We start from the raw sequence: 19,938 nt of genomic DNA, 5'->3' as shown, positions 1-19,938 counted from the left end.
ACCTAACTAGAAGCAGCTTACTTACTTCAGGCTTACAGTTTGAGGGGAAGTTTCATCATGGGGGAGAAAGCATGGCAGAGCAGGCAACCAGCCCACGTCTTCTTCCATCCACAGCAGGACAGGAACCACAAGAGTGAGCTGGCTACTGACCCGGGCAGGCTGGACTAACCCTAGGGTCCGTCCGTAAGGGGCGCACGACCTGCAATAGTGATCCACCTCTCAGACACTGCCGACTGGGGATTGAGCATGAGGCTCGACAACACTTCACATTCACACATTCCAACCACCACAGAAAATAAACCACAACAGAAATGTCCTGATTTTCTTATCACATCCCTTGCTGGTAGGTATTTGGGTTGTTTTTGTTCCAGTATTCTGCTGATGGAAATTTACAAGTAGACCAATAGAAAGTACTCTGGACCTGTGGCCTCTCCCCTTGGATTCTATGATTAGCATTTTCTATAACTCATCCTTCATCTTAATTTTTGACACTGGTTTATAAATTTTTCCCAGGGAGGTGCAAACAGGTCTTTTCAGGCCAGATAGGGCTTAGACAATACACCAAGCAAGATTGCCCAAAGTCCCAATTTTGGTGAATCAATGAGTTTCCTAACAGAGCACATGTGAGGATGGCCCCATAGGCACCTGGGGGACTCAAAGGCATCACTGGACAGCTCCACGACATCTTCGGTGGGGATCTCACATCGGACATATGGCTGCTGTTGCAGTCCGGTTCGCATTGCTGGTAGAAATCACCCAACCAAGAGCAGCTTCTGGGAAAAAGAGTTTTATTTTGGCTTACAGGCTCGAGGGGAACCTCCACGATGGCAGGGGAAAACGATGGCATGAGCAGAAGGTGGACATCACCCCCTGGCCAACATAAGATGGACCACAGCAACAGGAAGGTGTGCCAAACACTGGGATGGGGAAACTGGCTATAAAGCCTATAAGCCCACCCCCAACAATACACTCCCTCCAGGAGGCATTAATTCCCAAATATCCATCAGCTGGGAACCTAGCATTCAGAACACCTAAGTTTATGGGGGACACCTGAATCAAACCACCACATTCCGCCCCTGGCCCCCATAAACTGATATCCATACATGATGTAAAATACAATGCATTCAGTCTGACTTTAAAAGTCCCCATAGTTTTTATCAATCTCAATGATGTTCATACATCCCCATAGTTCAAGATCTTTTAACTGAGCCATAATACCAAAATATAACCTCAAAAAACCCAGAATGGCACAGAATAAATATTCACACTGCAATAGATGGCATTGGGCATAGCAAAAAAACATTCAACCAATACAAGATTTAAAACAACCAGGGCAAACATCAAACTCTGTAGCTTCAAGTCCAGCAACTCAAACCAGTGACAAATCTTCAATTCCGATAATTCTAACCAGCAGCAAATCTCTTGCATTCCAATTCTGCCCCTCCAGCTAGGCTACTCACAGTCCTGGAAAACTTCATCGGGGCCGGCAGCTCCTCGGCAGCCATCTCATGGTCCTAACATCTCCACTGGGTCTCCACTGCAAGCCTCGGTTCATCCTCATGGCCCCATGGGGTCTCTATGCAGGCAACCAGTAAACCCGCTTCACACTGCCCATGGCCATTTCCAAAACACAAGACCATGTTGCAAACTCAATGACCCTCTTTCCAGCATTTCTTATACTCCACAATACCAGGTAGGGTGCCAATTTGTTAATCCAGGGGGGATTAAAGCAGACTTTGAAGAACAGGACACTCCTTGAGCACTCAGACACCTTCAAAAGAGTTGACATTCTTCTTGTTGCCCTAGCGCAGGTCAGCTAGCCCAGTCTCAAAGGTTGTAATCTCTCAGTTGCAGCTGAATGGGCAGCAGTTCACCCAAAGATTTTCCTTTCTGTGCCATATCCCTCTGCACACACCAGTTCATTTCTACGCAAAGCAACCCTGCACAACTTCTCAGACATGGGCACAAGAGCAAGCTTCTCACACAAACTGCTAGCCCAGTCCAGGCACAGCTCTTTCTCACCCTCATAAGCCAAACCTCACAGTCCATAGTTCTTACTGCATTCAGGTCTTAGAGCTCAGACCAGAATAGTCCATTAAGCTGTACTTACAGCACTGCAAGGCATCTCTTAGGCCAAGGTTTCAAATCCTCCCACAGTCCTCTTGAAAATCAGCTCCAAAAGGCCAAAGCCACATAGTCAGGGGTCTAGCAGCAACCCCACTCCTGGTACCACTTTACTGTTGCAGTCCGGTTCGCATTGCTGGTAGAAATCACCCAACCAAGAGCAGCTTCTGGGAAAAAGAGTTTTATTTTGGCTCACAGGCTCGAGGGGAAGCTCCACGATGGCAGGGGAAAACGATGGCATGAGCAGAGGGTGGACATCACCCCCTGGCCAACATAAGATGGACCACAGCAACAGGAAGGTGTGCCAAACACTGGGATGGGGAAACTGGCTATAAAGCCTATAAGCCCACCCCCAACAATACACTCCCTCCAGGAGGCATTAGTTCCCAAATATCCATCAGCTGGGAACCCAGCATTCAGAACACCTAAGTTTATGGGGGACACTGAATCAAACCACCACAGCTGCCAACTGCATGGTGGTGTCCAATGTCAGCCTACTTGATGTCCTGGGCTCCTCCTGAGAATTGGGGTGCAATTAGTCCCAATCCATCAGAAGTTAAAAAAAAAAAGCACTGGAAAAATTAGAGGCAGGCATTCCCCAAGCCTACCAGGAGATGGCCTGATGGGTGGCATGGCTATTTCTGTCTGTACTGAAGTAAATCCAACAGGATGGACAAGAATTATGAGAACAGCTGCATGTACCTGAAGCAGTGGAGCTGGAACTTGAATAAGTATGGCCGCAGCCGAGTAGCAGTTACGAGAGCCGCCCTCAGAAGACTTGGAGGAAGCAACCATACGGTCAGTCGGCGTAACCCTCTACTCCCTCTGGCATGCCAGGCATGTCCAGCCATACACCAGATGTCGGAGGTGGAGGAACAGGTTCTGAGACAAACCTGAGGACCCACGTCACGCTGCAGCCCATGTATACGACACATGTATGGAGTTGCAGGAATTGTGTGGAATGACGGCGCTGACAATACATAGCTAGCCCCAAAGAAATGGCAACTGGCTGGTGTCAGCTTCACAGATAGCATGGGACAATGACTGAGAAAAGCCAGAACGGGTCAGCAAATGGGCCACCTTCCTGGACTTGGTGCAGGTGATTGAGGAGATGCCCATGTGTCCAATGATATTTTGGCTGAATTATAAGAACCCAGATGAGGGAATGTTTACATCTTGGATAAAGGATAACATTTGAGCATCTCATCCCCTGGTATATTTGCATTGTTGCAGTTCTCCCAGAATCCTACGCTGACCTCATGTAATGGCCGTAGCACTGGCCCCTGGGAGATGTTGGAGGCAGATGACAAGACAAGCAGGTGCAGCCAACAGAACTGTGTGGCCCAGGGGAAGAAAACTGGAAAGTCAGAAACTAAATTCCCCCAAGTCAGGAAGGTGAGCTGACAAAAGTGACTCACAGGCAGTTTACCATTTGTCCTATTGGCCCCTGGACTCAAATCAAACAAAATTGGATGGTCAGCCCTTGCATGTGCTGTTGGCCTTATAGAAGAAATTATCCCCCAAACAGCGATATGGCCTGCTGACTACCTTTCCAACTAGGATACCACTCAAGGCATCCAGACTGTGAGGAACCTGGGTGACTGGAGCCTCAAGTGGAATTGGCCATTACTTAGACCCCACTGAATGCCCAGGGGTTAATTGCACTTGTGTCGCAGGCATGGACACTACCCATATCTTTGGAGATCTTTCCACATTCAGTGGATGATGGTTGCTATAAAGGATATGGGGGACAGCGGACAGCAGAACATGGCCAGGCAAGTCTCTCTGACTTTGGGAATGACTCACACTGTTGCTGTGCTCTGTGCCCCTCATAGCTGAGTACGTTGTGGGGGTGGATGTCCTGCAAGGGTTACAAGTTACCACAGTGGGGGGGGGGACTTCCACCTCCATGTGTATGAATTGTGAAAAGGGTGGTGTGGGGCTCATAAGTGGTGACTGTGAAAGCAGTGTTGATCATCAGGAGGACATGCAGAGACTGGGGCTGCATTCAGAAACTGGCAAAAGCAGGTATCATCAGGCCAGCCCACAGCCCATTCAACGCCCTGGCATGGCCTGTACAGAAGCTAATGGCTCCTGGAGAATGATTGTGGACTACTGAGAACTGAATAGTTCCACCACCACTGTATCTGCAGCACCAGACATACCTAACGCCATCGGCCACTTGACTCATGAATTAGGAACTTATATCATGTCCCAGACTTAATGTCTGCACTTCCATTGCACCTCAGAATCAAAACGTCAGTTGGCTTTTACTTGGGAAGGCTGGGAGTGGACCTTTGATGTCCCCCTGTGAGGCTGTCTACATAGCTCTACAGTATGTTATAGGCTCATAGGCCAGGACTTGGCCAAGTGAGCACCCAACATCTGCTCCTGTATATCATTATATTGGTGGCATAATGCTTGCTTCTGTTTCTCTTGCAGATGTAGCCACAAGCTCACATGATCCTGAACACAAGTACCTTCTATGCAGCTGTTGTTAAAAGGCAGAGGGGTGTGTGAGATAGCAGACACACACATTTCATTAATCCAAGTACCCCTGGGAAGCTCCATGCAACGCACTCATTAGTGCAGCAGCAAGATACCACAGTCAAACAAGGGCATGCCAAGGACATAAACCAGACCCAGGCCAGGGTACTGAGTGCCCACCCCCAACAGTGAGACTGCTCGCCTTTTCAGATCAAACTGCATCCATCAGCTCAGTCCTTTAAGAATTATGTTCACTTGGCTTCTGTCTGTCTGCATTTGTAACTGTCACTCTGGCCAGCATGTATTATAAGGTCTAGCTGTGTGCCACATCGTTTTGTTAGCATGAAACTATACTGTGTGCTTCTTGGCTGGCTGGAATTTTCAAGCCATGTAAACTGATATCAGCCATGTGTGTAGCCTCCATAATCACATGATAATTTGATATCATGGGATAAAATGCTTAATTTTGTAAGTCAGTTATCAAAAGGTTTCAGATCTACAGAAAGGTTAGCTGAGGTTGCAGAGGTAGGTTAATTTGTTGACAACCAGCACATGCCTAGGTCTCACTCCTAAGAGAGGGCTAGTCACGGAACACGTCCCGTTTGATGAACTATCCCAGTGGTGTCGCTAAGGGTGTTTGTATGTGGATGTAGCTGAACATGACTATAGCCATCTTGGTTGTGGCCAATGCAGACTGCTAGGTGACACTGGCACGCATCTTTCTGTGGTTAACAAAGTGCCAGGACCTGAGCAGATAAACCACTCTTTACACTTCAGCCAAGGCCCAGGTGAAACCACAGAGGATTTGGTGAGATGAGCAAGAGGGCTGCTTCCATGGCGACCCTGACAGTCAGAGCCAGGGTGAAGGAAACGGATACTGAGGATATTCAACACCTACCAACACATACCAAACAGAAACCCAGAAGCTCCCGAGAGCTTAACACTGAAGTAGATTTAAAACACACCTGCCACAGCTCAGAGAATTTTGCAGAGGAGGAGTGGGAAAGATTGTAAGAGCCACAGGTTGGGAGGGCATACCCAGAGTCATTGTCCCCCCACAAAGACTGACTTCTGCCCTCACAACACACAACCCACAAAACCATGGGAACACTAGCAACCAAACTGAGGTGGACCCTCAGCAGATTGGGGGCAGGGAGGAGAGCAATGATGGTACCAACGCATGATGTATCCATACAAAGTATATTCCTAATTTTAAAAATATGCCAAAAAATTGTCAGGAGCAGAAGGTATTTGATGGAGTGAGAACATGTGGGAATCCATAACCAAATGGTAGGAAGAAAACAAGTTTTAAATTGAAAAAATAAAAACAATCATAAAGGAAAGCATAAAAAGTCCCTTGAACAGTTAAACTTAAGGCAATAGAGGATATAAGGAAGAGTAAGGGCTTTTGTCCTTATAGACATGCCAAGCAAGCACTGGGAAAGACCAAGGAGTTTTGCACAGAAATTATGACATGGGAATAGTCTTTGGCAAGCAACCGCAAGCTCGCTCCTGATCGTAGGTGGTCTGTCACTGGTCCCAGCTGAACCCAATTGTTACTGTCAGCCTCTTTCTGCCCATTGTATAATAACCTTTCCCTCCAATCTCCAGTCTTTCTCCTGCTTACATTGTATTTAAATTCACATGTCCATTGGCCAGAAACTTTCTTCGGATGTGCCAGTGCTTGGGCCAGCAGGTGCTCTATGCTCACATGCCAAAGGACAGGAGGGACTTTTCAATGTGACTCCCTCTTCCTTGACTATAGTCTTAGCTTCTGGGCTTCTTCACCAGTATGGGCACCAGGGAGTAGATTGAAGACTCACTTTCCCGAGATTTGAGAGTTAGGCACTTTCTGTCTTCACCATCCATCTTCCTCAGCTGTCTTTTAAAAACATTAATTAAACCTGCTGCCACCAGCATCATTAGGGTGGTTTATTCCTTCCTAAAGCCCTAACCATACACTGATCACCCATAGCATGACTATAGCTTTATGTCCTTAAAATGCAGTGTAGCTGGATATAGTGGCTCATGCCTGCCGTCCCAGCACTGAGGAGGCTGAGGCAGGAGAATCACTGCACTGGTAAAGATTTCTTTCTTTTTTAATTAATTAGTTTTGTATTCAGCAAATACAGTCAGTTTGGTACCATTATTAGGCTCTTCTGTGACCTACCCCCTCCACATTGGCCCCTCCTTGTTGAGGTACATGGGTCGTGCATTGTGGAGTTAGCCCACAGTTATGGGTATGATAAATGTCTCTGCATATCATGACTCAACATGTGGCTCTGACATTCTTTCCACCTCTCTTCCGCAAAATTTCGGTGAGCCATATTGGGTTCATTTTTGGTCTGCTTCAGTGATGAGGTGTTGGGGACCTCTGGGGCTCTGGCTCTCTGATTTGGTAGGAGTTGATTTTTCTCTGTGTTGGTCTCCTTCCCCCTTGTGCTGGTATCCAGTTCATCAGGAAAACAGCACCCTTGCTTGTTTCGCCAAGTTTTCTTAATTTCAGCCATGGCCCTTTTGAGGTATGATGGAGTGGCTCTCTCCTTAGGATCTACATCTATCTGAAAAAGAGAAGCAGATTCTCCAACAGAGAGTAAGTTAGCACCAGGACAAATGGGATAACCCTTACTTTTTTATAGAGAATTTAATAGGTGTAGGCCCTCTTGTAGCCCATGATTGATGGTAGCTTGATATTGGAGAGTGGGCTTATATTTGGATATGGTTCTGACTTGTTTCCCAGCTCCAGCTATGGGTCCCATACCACTGAGGGGATCAGTTAGCCAAATCAAGAGCAGTTGGTTCCCCACCATGTCTGTGTGCCACTAGTGCACTTGTGTGGGCATCACAACAGGTTATTTGCTGCTAAGTAGGTTAGACCATGAGTTGCTTAGACAGATATTGGTCATTTTCCCCTAGTTGCCCATGTAGCACCTTCTGGCACTAGACACGCTGTCTGGCGACTGACTCTCCTCTAGCTTCCATGCAATTCCATTTTATGTGTCAACTGCATATGGTGTTCAGCAGTAGGGTCTTACCACTAACATTAGGTGGGTCATCAAGTACTCTGACAGAAATCTCTCTGTTTTTTAGGAAACCTTGTAGGTTTCTCTGATCAAAAGCTCATTGTGGAAGATAACCCCATGCTGGTACTGGGAGTTACAGGTCAGTGCCCACTAAGAAGATGAGGAAAAAGATAACTAACATACAAGAGTTAGAGAGGAGAGAGGGGGGGGAGGGATAGGGAGGGAGGGAAGATGTAGAAGATTAAGGTTAGCCTTGATCCTACCCTCTCCAGTGTCTTGTAGTTCAGGTGTTTCATATAAGGGCCTGGTGAAGGTTCAGCCATTTGCTGTGCCTTTTAGGAAGTTGAATTATATGGTACCATTGCCATTTGGGTCTAGATTTGTGTTTCCCACCCCTTCGATGCCCTTCCCACCCTCCCCATCCATCCTAGTGTCTAGTCCACGAGATGCTTGCTGGGTATGTAAGATATCTGGGGTCGATTCAGGTTAGGTCCTGTAGATGAGTGAGACTATGTGGCAATTTTTTTTTCTGTGATTGGGTAAGTTCACTGAGAATGATCTGTTCCAGGTTCAACCATTTTTGAAAGCAATATGGAGACTCCTGAAAAAGCTGACTATAGAGATACCAACAGACCCAGTTGTTCCCTTACTGGGCATCTATCCTAAAACCTTCAAACCACAGGCCAGAGAGATTTGCTCAACCATGTTTGTAGCAGCTCAATTCATAATAGCTAAGAGCTGCAATCAACCCTGATGTCCATCACTAGAAGAATGGATAACTAAGATGTGGTATATCTACACAATGGAATTCTATACAACAGTAAGAAAAAATGACACAATGAAATTTGAGGATAAATGTTAACTTCTTATTGCCAAAAAAACACACTTTTTTTTCTATATGTAGAGCAGCTAAGCTGGAATTTCCTCTTTGCCAGCTAGTGTTCTTTGACCTGAAGGTTCTATGGAAGCGGCTCTTGGAGAAAATAAGGCAACACTCTGACTCATTTTGGCCCCTGGGTATTCTACACCAAGTCTTCCAGGCAAGTCATGCCCTCTGTTGATAGAGTGACAGGAATATTGTGGGAGTAATGAACCACTTTCTCAAAGGGTTAAGGCTTGCTCTCCAGGATGGAATTTAGGACTGTAAAGCCTGTGGCTAGGGATTTAAGCCCTAAGGAGGAACCTACTATTGCAGTAATGTGAAACTGCCTAATAAATATCCATATTTGTACCCACAAGTTAACGCTGCTTGAAGCTTTGAGCACAGCAGTTCCTGACAGTTGGCAGTAGTTGAAGCAGAGATGCATAACTGGCAGAAGTGCTGAGTCCTGGGTTCTCAGCTTCAAACAGGACATTTAAATTAATTCCTCCATGGCTCAGGGAACCTCGCAGAGGAGGGGGCGGACAGAATGTAAACAGGAACGTGGGGAAGAGGCCTGTGAAATATACTGCTTTCTGGATAATACATGGCAATTATGCTCATGAACTTAAAGAGCTATGGTTTCCTGCACAAGATTCAGCCTGTCAGCACATCTGTGATGGGGCAAGGAATCATGAGTCCCCACACCTCCCAGGTAAGCTCCTGGCAGCTAATGATGGCTGAGGGAGGGACGTGAGGTTTCTCAGTAGTGGAGCCACTTTTAACAATATTGTTGTTCGTGAGTTCATAATTTAGACACCTTACCTATGTATATCTATAGGGACACAATTGAAACCCAATGTCTTTTTCTGAAAAAAATGAACATACTTAGATTTACATATTTGTGTTTCCTAGAATAGACATTGTTAAACATAATAAACTATGTTTCATGGATGTCATTTAAAAATTTTAGAGTGGCCTAATTTGCATTTTATTGTATATAGATAAAATAGCAACATTTTCATTAACAGCAGTGGTTACATCAGATTAATGTAATCATATTTTCCTAAAAACTTTCTTTCAAAGGGGCCATAAGATTCCTATTATATTTTATTTATCAAATGACTTTAAAAAAGAGAGAATCCTGACATTTACAGTAAAGATTTTTTCCAAGAGTAAAAGTGTCATTTTTTGCTGTCTGTTACTGTAAACAAACCTTTTTAAAAATAAATAAATAAATAAAAATAAAATTATATAAATATATAAATACATAAATACATATATATATATATATATATATATATATATATATATATATATACTTTTTATTTGCAGAGAGAGAGAGAGAGACAGAAAGAGGGGGGTGTAGCCAGGAGAATATTGGTGCACCAGGACCTCCAGCCACTGTAAACAAACTATAGATGCATGTGCCACCCTATCTGGCTTTACATGGGTGCTGAGGCATTGAATCTCAGTCATTATGCTTTGGAGGCAAGTGCCTTAAGTGCTGTGTTGTCTCTCCAGCTCAAGCCTTTGCTCTTATACATAGAATCATGATCTTTGGACTGGAGAGAAAGCTTAGCAATTAAGGTGTTTACCTGCAAAGTCAAAGGACCCTGGTTGGATTACCCAGGACCCATGAAAGCCAGATACACAATGTGGCACATGTGTCTAGAGTTTGTTTGCATTGACTAGAAGATCATGTGCACCCATGGTTGCTTTCTCTCTGTCTGTCTGTCTCGCTCTCTCTCCTTTAATCTTTCTTTCTCTGAGATAAATAAATAAAAATAAAATATGTTTTTAAAAAGCATGAGCTTTCATTCTCTCTTGACATTTTTTTAATCATATGTCTGACTTTACCTTGAAGAATAGTAAATATTCTCTCCTTTATGCTCTTATCTACAACACATCTCTTTTGTCACTTAGGACCATATTTTAAACTAAAATCTTATTTTCAATTCTGTAATACCAATGTCAATTTTGAGCATTTTCTAGAACATGTTGAAAGTTCTTGTCCTGCTTTTCTGTCAATTGCCATTCCAACAGTGACAACTTGCTCCTCTCTTTCCAACCAGCCTCATTTCAACTCTAAATGTGGCACTCACTGATGTTCGTTTTAGTCCTTTTCTGTCTCTATTTGTAACTCCTCTCAGGGCTCCACAAGCTCCAAGTCTTCAACTCACATAACCTAATCCATATTTCCAGCCGTGATATCTTTACCATTTAAATATTCAATTCTCCTTCTCGGTCACTTGCCACTGACTATAATAAAATATATTGCTTGGTGAGGGATATTTAGATATACCTAATCATATCAATTTAGTCTATGTATGTGCATGTGTGTGTGTGTTCTTGTGTGTGCTAGTGCATGTGTGGAGAAATACATTTGAGAGCCAGAGGATAAACTCAGGGGTCCTTTCTCCCGAACATCATTCACCATTGTAGAGACAGAGTGGGTCGTGGACCTGGGAGGACCACTTAAACTACATGTGCTGTGCAGTGAGCCCTTGGGGTTTGCTGGTTTCTTCCTTCCCACTACCAAGAAAACAAGCATTCCTCACTGGAGACTGGTATTTGGATTCTGGGCATCAAATGCACATTTTGAGCTCACTCCTAAACCCTCTGCTGTATTCTATGATGAGTGTTATTGTTGCTACTTTTAATTATGTGATATTCTTATCTTAGGGGTTAAAAGCTACCATCACCCTTAGCAAACATTTTATGCTTTATTTTCTATTATAGTGATAGATATTTTTAAATGGTAGAGGTTACTCATTGTTTCCCCCTTCCTTTTATTATAATCCTTTTCTATATTCGTGTGCACTTAGCCGATTCCTGTCCTAAAATTTCCTTGAAATGTGCTCTTAGTTATATTAATGGGGGCTTCATTTACCTAGAGCTATGATTTCTTTCTAATGTGCATGCTAACTCTAACAGGTTTATATTGAATATATTAGCGTTAAACAAACTACTCTTGAATTCATCTAAAATAATTAAAATGATCATCTTTTAATGTTTGCTAATTTATGGAAAATACTGTCCTAGAACTTTTTTATTGTTTCATGGCTACCTTTTTGAAATTATTTAGTACAGATTAAAATGTACTTTTATATTCAAAGTGTGCTTAACCAGTTACAGAAGTATGGAACATCCGTTCTCTTTGTGAATACAGTGTTCATACTTAGTGATGCTGAAATGTTTATACCTGATCCTCTTGTTGTTCAGAAACATATGAAATTAAGCTCAGAATACCAAGTACATTGGATATTCCATTTTATATACTGAACAGTCTTAATATTTTGACTTTAAATGTATTTGGCAGCAATTTATTCTAAAACACTGTCAATTTGCTATTGGCAGCTGAGGACTAAGGTCAAGACTGAGTTACACATTGCCTTGTGCTACTTTTAGGTGCAATATAGAATAATGAACAGAACATCAAAAATGAAACTCAATGTGCTGATTAAAATGGAATCTAGGAGCTGGGCGTGGTGGTGCACACCTTTAATCCAAACACTCAGGAGGCAGAGGTAGGAGGATTGCCCTGATTTCAAGGACACCCTGAAATTATATAGTGAATTTCAGGTGAGCCTGAGCTAGAGTGAAATCCTACCTTGAAAAAGAAAAAAAAAGAAAAGGAAGGAAGGAAGGAAGGAAAGAAACTTGGGGCTGGAGAGATGGCTCAGCAATTAAGATGCTTGCCTTCAAAGTCTAAATATCCAGGCTTAATTCCCCAGTACCCACATAATACCAGATGCACAAATTGGTGCAGATTTCTGGAGTGCGTTTCCAGTGGCTCATGGTCCCGGTGCTCCCATTCTCATTCTCTCCCTTTCTCCTTGCAAATGAATAATTATTTTAAAAAATACGGAAACTTTAAGAAACACAGTGCCCAGTTATAATCAGATGATATTCATTTATTGTTAGCTCAATTTGTGTCATTTTCCTGTGAGTCAGAACATAAAATAGACAAACACTACACAAAAATCTTGCAGTGGGAAAAGAATACTTTGAAATTTTTTCTATCAACTCTCCAAATAACATAATTGCTGTAGTCTGCCACAGTCAGGACATTTTAGATACGCAAGAGGACGTTTGCTATGAATGAAATTAGCGCTGAATGTGAAGCATCCTGCTGTGTCACCCGGGGAAATAGGGGCAATGTGTAGTTTTACATGAGGCTGGGCCTGGGAGCAATGTAACTGATACATTCTTGGTGGTTGCTGTTGAAAGACTGCCACTACCACTGCCATCTTAGCCATCTGTCCTTTAAGTGAAGACAGGAGGGACCTACTTTTAAATTTTACTTTAAGTGAACTTCATTTAAAATTTCAGTTTTTAAAAATTTACCCATTTAGGAGCTATACAAATTACAATAAGCATTACAACACAATTAAAGTCTTGTCAAAGCTAAGATGAAGATGTAATTGATAGAGACTAAGGCAAGGTAGCTGTTAGTCAGGTTCACATTGCTGGTAGAAATCTCCCAACCAAGAGCAGCTTTTGGGAAAAGGGGGTTTATTTTGGCTTACAAACTCGAGGGGACAGTCCACGATGGCAGGGAAATGATGGCATGAGCAGAGGGTGGGCATCACCCCCTGGCCAACATAAGGTGGACAATAGCAACAGGAGAGTGTACCAAACATTGCCAAAGGGAAACTGGCTATAAAACCCATAAGCCTGCCCCACCCCCAATACTTTGCCTCCAGGAGGCTTTAATTTCCAATTGCCATCAGATGGGGAGACTAACATTCAGAATACCTAAGTTTATGGGAGATACCTGAATCAAACCACCACAGTAGCCTACTACCTTAGGTAAGTTATCTAAGTATGCTGGCCCTAAAATCTCAGTTTACTCCAATGAGACTCAAACTGATTCATCAAGATAGAGACATGAAGTTGCTCTCTGATCCCTTTCTTCCAGGTTCTTCCTCTTCCTTTAAAATTTATATTGGGCTTTCTTTCTTCTTTTTTTAAAAAATTATTTTATTTTTTCTTTAGTTGAGAAATAGAGAGAGGCAGATAGAGAGTACAGGTGTGCCAGGGCTTCCAGCTGCTGCAAACGAACACCAGGCAAATGCACTACCTTGTGTGCCCATAGCATTTTGCTGCCTCTGTGTTGGAAGTTTGATAAGGTCCTCCTTTATGTCCATACCAGCCCTGTGAAGAATGTGAAGTTCAAATATGAGTATCTCCTATTTCTCTAACCAGTTCCTGGAATTGTATGATTTTGTTCCAAAAAAATATAATTGTCCTAAAGGTTAAAAAAATTGTCTATAAGATCCACTGTGCATCCCTTGGTGATACTTGGCAATTAGTACCTATGAATCATTCTTAAAAGTGACCTCTTGGATGGACAAGATCACTGAGTTTTTGAGAAAAAAATAACTAAAGCATCTGGGTCCAGTCACTTGCACCTGTAATTTCAGTACTGAAAGTCTGAGACAGAAGGATCATGGAATCAAGTTCACCCTGGGCAGAAGAGTAAATTCCAGGCTACCTTGGGCTATACATTAAAACCATGTCTTAAAAGAACAAAGTAAAAACATGACTGTAGAGATAGCTCCATGAAAAAAAAAAAAAAAACTTGCCCAGAATATTTGAGTTCCTGACATTCATCTCCAAACTGGGGGAATGGAATCTTCTGAGGAAATAAGCTCATATACCTCCTACAGAATCATTACACATGGAATTTACCCTTCCTGTCTTCCTCGGAATTGCTTACACTGAATAAGGAATTGTTTTGTAAACACTATGTGAAATATGCATCCCTTCATCCCAGTGTTAATTTCTTCCTATGTCATAAGAATGCCTTTTTGTAGAGTAGAAAAGATTCCAAAGGACTATAAATCTTCATCAAGGAACACTAGAGGAAAGAGCAAAGACCATCGTCAAGGCAAGTTTCACATAACAGACCATGTCCACAGGAAGAGTACTATTAGTGCTTAGTTCCTTTACTACAATTCAGGTATTCCAGGGATGGCCAGCTGTGCAACATTTATGTTCATGGAAACAGAAACAAAAGTTTGTAGCAATATAACTTGATGAGAAAGCTTCAAATGTATGGCAGTATTAATGGAGAAAATTATATACAAAAAAATCAAAAGGAATAACTATAAATGATCCTGCATTAACGTTTAAATTCCCTTTCCACATTATCCAAGACTATATTTGCTAGTTAGCTTACTTGTCCTACTGATATTTGAACCATTTGCATTAAAAATTGTGCCTTTGATGAACTAAAGAGGTGACTCAGTGGGTGAAGTATTTGATGCACAAAGATAAAGACCTGAGTTCAGGTCTATAGCAACTATGTAAAGGCCAGGTGTGAATTCATGGATCCCCCTACTGTGGAGGGTGTGTGTACATAAAACAACCCACTGAAGATCCTTCAAGGAAAAATAGTTGCTTCTCTCTCAATAAAATAAATGTTTACCCAAGATGGGCAGACCGATGAAAAACTAACAAAAGTCAGAAAACTGAGAGACCTTCATTAGGATGCTTAGTCCCGCAATAGATACTTACAATGAGACAACCAAACAAGCAGTGGTACACTATCAAAATAATTGTTGAACTGGAAGCAAGCCATCAAAAAAACCAACAATCGCATTGATAAAATTGAGCAGAATCATCTCTTAGTACACTCAGCTTTGGATGCTAGGCTTAAATTAATTTAGGTAAACCTTGGAAGCCAAAAAAAACGAGGCAAATGAATTAAAGGTTAGTAAACAAAGGATGATCTCAATAACCAGTTGATTATGCTTAATGAAGACTTGATCAAATGCAAGAATGAATTCCAAGAAGCATCAAAAAATTCAGGAATCAAACAAATTTTACCTCAAAAAAGGGATGGACACAATGCAAAATAACACATCAGAAAACAAAAATAAAATGGAGATTTAAAAAAAAGAAATCTCTCTAGAACTCCACACTAACTCATATGGAAGACAGAACCTCTGAGCTAGAGCACAATACAGAAGAAATTGATCAGGAGGCCAAACTGCTAAGTTCAAAAATGCATGCAAACAGAACACAAGAGAAGTGTGGGATACACTAAACAACAAACATGTGGACCATAGATATACCAGAAAGAGAGGAAATCCAAAACAGTGACACAGAAAACATATTAAACAAAATTGTTGGAGAAAAATTTCCCAAGATCTCAAAAGAGAGTCACATCTAGAAATAAGAAAGCTCACAGAACACCAAGCAGAGAGGACCAAAGGAAAACTATCCAAGGCACACCATAGTTAAAACTTTTAACAGTGAAAACAGAGAGTGCTAAAAGTAGCAGGAGAGAAACAACTCACTACATACAAAGGCAATGCCAGCAGAATTACCTGAGATTTCTCAGTGGAAACCCAAAGAGCCATAAGGGTCTAGAGTGGAACACTTCAAAATCTAAAAATTCTATGGCTTACAACCAAAGCTACTCTACCAGCAAACATATCCCTCATAATAGACGGTGAACAAAAACTTTCCATGAAAACAAGTCCACTCCATGATTATATGAAAAGAAGCCAAGCCTATAGAGAATACTTAAGGAAACAACCAATTTCAAGATCCTACAAATAAAAGATCACAATAACCAAAATTTGACCAGGCTCAAAAAAGTACAAAACAACAGAAAACACCAAATCCCATAAAGCACCCCATCATGGCAGGGATTAAATCAAACCTCACAGTTATATCTTTAAACATTAACACTCTTAACTCAGCCATTAAAACACACAAGTTAAAAGGGTGGATAAACAAAATGGATCTATCTATCTGCTATCTTCAAGAAACCCACCTCACCACTAAGACACCTTCTCAGGGTGAAAAGATAGAAAGTGATATTCCAAGCAAATGGAAATAAGAAATAAGTAGATGTTACTGCATTAATGTTTGATTTTTTAAAATAGACTTTAAACCAAAAGCAATCAAAAAGGACAAAGGAGACCACTTCCTACTCATCAAGGAAATGATCCAACATGAGGACATCACAATTAAAAATATATATGTACCAAACACAGGTGTACCACAGTTTATTAAAATAAAAAAACCTACTTGACAACAAAACAGAAATATGCACCAACACCATCATAATTGGGGACTTTAATATGCCACTGTCATCAAAAGGCAGATCAGGGTGGTCTTGAACTCATGGCAGTCCTCCTACCTCTGTCTCTCAAGTGCTAGGGATTACAGGAGTGTACCACCATGCCAGGATCTTTTCCATTTTTCAAGGAGCCTTTGCATCTGCCCCCGGGAGAAGGGCTTTTAGTGAGTTGCTGGAAATCTGGTCCAGAAATTGGGAGTCTGGTTCCTGACTGTAGTAGAGGGATCTGGTGTGAGTCTTCACAGACAGGTTGAAACCTCTGGCCTCCTTACTGTTTCTTGGGTCTTTCTTCCAATAAGTGGTGGAAGTTGGACACAGAGAGAGTTTTTTTCTGTTTTAAATTAGTGTTTGTTTTTTTTTTCTCTCTCTGCGCCCCGTGGAAATGGAGACCACGAAGCCCATGTGTCCTACTTTTCAGATTTCTGATTTACGAAATGTATAAGGTCCATGCATACCAATCTTGGAACAAAACTTTTCTGCAGTTTTCTTAGTCCTTGGCCCGAGGCACGTTAGCATATGACAATGACCACGTCCAACCTGGAGGAAACTGCACAAGACAGCCTCTGATGCATCTTCTATGAGAGCTACACAACCTCCGCTGGAAAGTGAGCATATTTGAGCCAAGAGGTCGGTCCACTCTAGGCCCGTACTACTGTCCTTCATTTATGTGTCTCTCACCCCTTACTAAATGTCCATGCTGAAATCCCTATTGAAACCATTTTAATAAACCCTGACTTTTCTCAGTAGTCTACAAAAAAAAAAAAAATTAGTGTTTTTCTCCTAAGTCTATGCAGAGTTGGAGTTTGTACAGCCGAACAGGCTACCATATGTTATCATCATTATCTCATCACCATCATTGTAGTGCGAGAAATCCAATCCGGGGTTTTGGGGTTTTATAGACTGAAATCACTTGTGACTCTGTAACAATGGAGAATGTTATGTATTTATAAAGTACTTGAGGGCTGGAGAGATGGCTTAGCGATTAAGGCATTTGCCTGCGAAGCCTAAGAATGCCTGTGAGGCAGGTGACAAAAGCATGCAATGCAGTACATGCACACAAGGGGGCGCACGCCTTTAGAGTTCATTCTAAGAGGGCCCATTCTCTCTTTTTCACTGCCTTTTTCTCCCTCTCAGTTTCTCAAATAAATAGATAATAAATAAAGTACTTGGGCAGATGCACATATGTATACATATTTGTCTTTTTTTTAATTTTTTACTTATTTGACAGAAATAGAGAAAGAGAGACAGAGAATGGATACACGAGGGACTTTGTCTACTGCAAAGAAACCCCATATGTGTGAGCCCCATTGTGCATGTGGCTTACATAGTCCCTGGAGAATTGAACCTGAGTCCTTTGGCTTTGCAGGCAAATGCCATAACTGCTAAGCCACCCCTCCAGCCTATACTTCTCTTTTGTTTTTTTAAATGACAATCCTTCCTGTGCTTGTGCCTCCAGCCTGGCTCTCAGTGGAATGGGAGTAAGAATTACCCCCTGCGTGAGCAATATTCATGTCTTTGATTGGAACACATACATACATACTAAATCCAACTAAAGTTCTCAGTTTTACTCATCAAGATTCAAAATTAACCATCAAAACTTCCTTTTTTACCTTCCTTTTCCACTACACTATCCCTCTTTCTCAAAAAAAAAAAAATCTCTAGAAGGATGAGTCAATATTCTATATTCTACATTGTGCTGGATTATGCCCACCATGCATTTGTTCTTTATTTAGTGGCATAATTGAATTATAATTCCTATTGCTCCTCATCTGTTAAGTGGCAAAGCACTTTAGGAGTAACACTTTTTCCATAAGTAAAGAATTTACTGTTGCATCTTACATGAAGCAGCAAAACCAAATGAAAATAGGCCTGAAGTCCAGCTAAAGGACGGATCGTTTGCCTAGAGTACAGGTTGTCATGGGCTTAGTTCCTAAATCTGCCAAAGAATTTAAGCATTTTCACTATTACTATGGAGTACAGCAAATTTGATGACTTTAGTTGTATAATCACATTACATTAGAGATAATTAAAGATTATCACTGGTCATGTCTAAATTGAATAATTAAAAATATATAAACCAAATTAACTACACACATAGCTAAGAAATAAGTGAAGGTCTGGATATTTTATCATGTTCTAGTGACACAACTTGTGCTTCTGTGCTTCTAGTTATGTAAAAGATGATGTAATAATAATCAGTTACTAAATGCTACGTATTCATTATAAAATTAAATAGAAGCTGCAAGTCCAATTATCTACCATATGACTATCAAAGAAACAAGTATCATGCTAAATTTAAATATATTTTCCTATATTTACCTACGTTATATATAAGCTTTCAAGGGCCACCTTTAAATAACATTTTTGGACAAGGCCCTTTCAGGTTATAAATTTCACAATTTATTTTAAAGAATTCTGATCTGTAAACTATTCGGAAACAAATCAGAAAAACTATGAGTTCAATATATACCTTGTTTTAAATGTTTTCTTTCATTTATTTGAGAGAAAGGAGGGGTGTCCCAGGGCCTCTTGCCTCTGCAACTGAACTCTAGATGCTAGTAGACCTTATGTGTCTGGATTTACATTGGTACTGGGGAATGAAACCTGGATCAACAGGCTTTGCTGGCAGGTGTCTTTAATTTCTGAGTAGTCTCCACAGCACTACACTTTGTAAATAACCTTTTGGAATCAAAAAATTGTCAGTCTGACTGTCCTAACTAGGGTAGAATGCTTTACAGTAATGAACTATCAGAAGACTTATGAGATGCGTCATGATCCTCTGAAGTTGTTCTCTTCTGCTTGGCATAAGCCAATAGCAATGGAAGACTGTAATGTATAAAAAAGTGGTAAATAAAATTACCATTTCAATGTTAATATGGAAAACATTTGCCCAGTGCACTAAATTCATGATATTTTTTTTTTCTAATACTATCAACAGGGCTACGAGAACTTTTAATCCTATGCTTCAAATTGGAGATTTTAAAACTTTTACACAACTTGTAACTAAAATGCAATAAATTCTTGATATTTTTTTCTGATACTATCATCAGGGCTACGAGAACTTTTAGTCCTATGCTTCAATTTGGAGATTTTAAAACTTTTACACAACTTGTCTTGTAACTAAAATGGGAGGAAGTAAAATGGTGAGGAATCAAAATCAAGCCAACTCAGTCCATGAACTAAGTTTTCTTAGCCTACTGGAAAGCATCATGATTCACAAGTTCTAATTTACAACCAACAGGTGCTTTGTTTAGATCAAATTGTTTCTCTTAGGGAAATATAGTCTAAAAATAATACTTTAACTGGGTTTCTTCATTAGGTTGCTGTGAAGCTTTAATGATAGT

This window comes from Jaculus jaculus, chromosome 8 (assembly GCF_020740685.1).
Source record: "Jaculus jaculus isolate mJacJac1 chromosome 8, mJacJac1.mat.Y.cur, whole genome shotgun sequence".
Lineage (NCBI taxonomy): Eukaryota > Metazoa > Chordata > Mammalia > Rodentia > Dipodidae > Jaculus > Jaculus jaculus.
This window is presented reverse-complemented; position numbering follows the sequence as displayed.